This window comes from Lissotriton vulgaris, chromosome 5 (assembly GCF_964263255.1).
Source record: "Lissotriton vulgaris chromosome 5, aLisVul1.2, whole genome shotgun sequence".
Taxonomy (NCBI): domain Eukaryota; kingdom Metazoa; phylum Chordata; class Amphibia; order Caudata; family Salamandridae; genus Lissotriton; species Lissotriton vulgaris.
This window is the reverse complement of record NC_141693.1, coordinates 1,570,394,972-1,570,398,766: the sequence shown is the minus strand read 5'-3', so window position 1 is coordinate 1,570,398,766 and position 3,795 is coordinate 1,570,394,972.

The window sequence follows — 3,795 nt, the reverse complement described above, 5'->3', positions numbered from 1 at the left end:
CACAAATGTTGAAACACTCATTACAATTCCATTCCTAACGTACCATGAGATAAAAATACATTGACTGGTAATGGTTGAATGATCATTCCAAAATGTACTGCGAATTTATTAGTGTCCAACCATAAATTGTATAATTGCCTATCATCAACATTATGCCGATTATTTCCGCATGCTGAAAACTGAGAGAAACAGAGAATAATGTGGTTGAGAAAAAAAGGGGGGGGAGTCGCAGTTTTACACGTCTGTGCTCCACACTAAGGAGGTACAGCATTTGTATGTTTTTTATGAGTTGACATCATCATCGTATAGCCGAACAAGTATTTAAAATAAACTCCACTCGTTTATGTTCTCCCTTTTCAGAGGTCCGTTGGGACCACCAACACTGACGTTTAATCCCAATCCGACGGCTTTGTCCATCGTATTACCACAGCAGATCCATTCTGCTTTACCACCAACATTGTTTCAGGTATGACGATATTTCCATCAGTTTATGACGTGAATGGCCTTTAGCAACAGTCAGTCTTCAAACTTGCCCCCCCCCTTTTTTTCTCAACCACATTATTCTCTGTTTCTCTCAGTTTTCAGCAGGCGGAAATAATCGGCACTGCAAGCAGGGTTTACAGATGAAAAGCCGCACAACAGGCAGTCCATTTCAGTTCATAGGTGCGCAATCATTTAGGAAAATGTCTGAACACTAATTTGTGAAACACAGTCCTATGTATTTGGAATAGGTGCATTTTCATCACCTATTTTTTCATTTTGTCACAGTTGCTAAGAGCTCATGTTTCCGGCATCACATTACAGAATACATGCGGTCCAACAACTTTAAACCGCATACAGGTCTCCATCTATACGTCGTGCATTAAAACAGAGGTATGCGCTTTACACTTCTACTAGTATAGCCCGTGTGTATATAGACTAACACAAGGTCACTACAGTTATCACACCACCCCCAGGATTAATGTTGATGATAGGCAATTATACAATTTATGGTTGGACACTAATAAATTCGCAGTACATTTTGGGATGATCATTCAACCATTACCAGTCAATGTATTTTTATCTCATGGTACGTTAGGAATGGAATTGTAATGAGTGTTTCAACATTTGTGAATCAATTGCATACATATGCGAGGAACAGTGACATGTGAGTCCATTTTGATGTAAATATTTCCCCACTGCATTACATGAAGATAATGTCACTATGATCTTTTTCCCCCCCAGTGTCTTAAATACTACTATGTTACCTTATGACTTGACATACATGTATATAGTGTACCAACATACAACGTATTGATCAGTTGTTTATATATTTTCAGGTTTTTTTCCCCTGACGAAGGGTACCTCCAGGGCCCGAAATGCATTGGGCACCATGGGGCATATTATCAAGCCTGTGCGCTAAAATTATCGCCGCTTTATCGGCCGAAAACGGCCGATAAAGCGGCGATAATGGGCTTGATAATATGCTCTATGGAATTCCAATCGAAGCACATGTTAGATGTGAAGACATCTAACATGGGGTTCGATTGGAATTCCACAGAGCATATTATCAAGCCCATTATCGCCGCTTTATTGGCCGTTTTCGGCCGATATAGCGGCGATAATTTTAGCGCACAGGCTTGATAATATGCCCCCATGTTCTTAGAAAATTCAGAAGTTTGATTCTTGAGCAACTATCACCTATGGTTTCCTATTTAATAAGAAAAGTGTAAATATAACAAGAGTGTCACAAACAACTTCAGTTTGAAAACATAATGACTATTGACTTTTTAGTTTATTATTTGTTGTAGACTTACAATAATGTTGCTTGTGTCTCTATGAAATGTCAGATTACGATTGTTTCAGTAAGAATTAAATAACACAACGTGAAATCTCACATTGTCTAGTGTTTTGAACTATTGGTCTAATAACTAACACCATTTTGGAAAAAGGATTCTTTTCCCACAGGAACAGTGCACACTACAAGAAGGTTCTTTCCTTCTTAGTCAACCCTTTATCATTTTTGTGCTAGCAACACATTTCTGTAGTGTAGCACCCTTGTTAAGACAGATAAATTTAGATTACTTTCAACGTTAGAGTGCTCCTCTTTTCCCTCTTTCTGTTGCAGAAGTGATAGCCAACGCTTATCTACTGCTGGGGTTTTCCAACCAACACAATTCCACATATTCTAGTGCTTGTTTTGTGTTTGAATCTAGGTGGGCCATGCACTGTCTGACTTTGGATCAATCCAAGGTCGGATCTGGAAGAAGGCCACAACCTAGCTACCCCTGGCTCTTTAAACCAACTTGCTGTTTTCATCTTCCACTGAACCCTCAGTTTCAGAGCAAGACACTGGAAATGTATGTCTTTCTGTTGAGCTGAACTTCACAGTGTCCCAAAGAGAAAATGTAACATGGGACTGGTCATACTCTACGCCTGTTTTTTGTTAATTTCTTTTATTGTCTCTACTGAAGTGTGGGGTCATATCCTTTAAACCTAGAGTCAAAAGATGATAATTTCTGTGCATACTTTCTAACATTAACCATTTCACTACTTTCTCACTCTATAAATCTTTTTCTTTAATTTAATACTTTGGGAACATCTAGATGCAATTCATTGTGATGTAACATGCCTATCTATGTTGCTCCTTTTTATTCACTAATTATATAGCGTAAAACATCAATGTTATTGCTTCTTGCATGATTCACAACAACAACATCAGGGCATTAAGGGGCATATTTACAAAGAAGTGATGGAGCGCTGCGTTAGCCTTCTTGGCTCAACGCCTTGCTCCGACACTTCGGAAATGTCGCTTACTTACAACAAAATGATGCAGCCCTGCGTTGGCGCTAATTTTAGCTGCCTCGCGCCAAAGTGGGCACCCTGGGTGCCTGCCCTGTGGGGAATTATTGTTTATGTACAGGAAGATGTGCCTTCCTGCACATAAACAATCATAAATGGCGATTTGTAACGTCTATGTGGGCTTGTTTGTGCAGCACACATAGAAGTTGCAACTCGTAATTTTTTTAAATGAGTGTTTATGTACAGGAAGGGACACCTTCCTGTACATAAACACTCATGCATGGCCTTTTGCTGTTTTTCTGTGTGCAGCACAATGCAGCAATAAAAACAGCAAAAATTAGGAGAAATAAAGCATTTCTCCTCATTGCGCCCAGTTAAGACCAGGTATTCCCTGGTTTTCATTTTGGCGGTGTCCCATATTTTCTCCACTCTTGTAAATATGGGGCAGCATCAAGATCAATGGGTGTTGCGGTGGAACACACACGCAACACCTATTGCCCATCACTTTCATCTAAGTATAACGTGAAAGAGTGCCTTATTGACCAGGCGTGATTGTAACAGGGGAAACCCAATAGACCCTTGTAGGCTTGGGCAATGGTTCATTCAGGTCAGAGGAGTGCTACAAGGGATTTGTTTTTTGAAGAATTGTACCTCAATTGGGAGCCGTATTAATAATATCTAACTCCAGTGTACCGACAAAGTATCACAGATGACAAAAATAAAAATCAATCATTGGAAGGAGAAGAAAACACGGAGAAAGTAAAAAATATGTTATTCAGAAAGTTTTATATGAACTCAATAAAGTAAATTGCAATTCAAAATGTGGGGAGACACAAATAAAAAGCAACAAAGTAGTGAACAGAGGTATACATAACTTCACCACATCAGTTCACAACTTAAGCATCAACTCCAATCAATTAATAGCAACAACCAAAAGAAATTAATTAGTAATGGTTGTGTGCTTGTGCACAAGCAGCGTAGATGGAGATGATGTAGCTGTTGACGTTTCGGTCT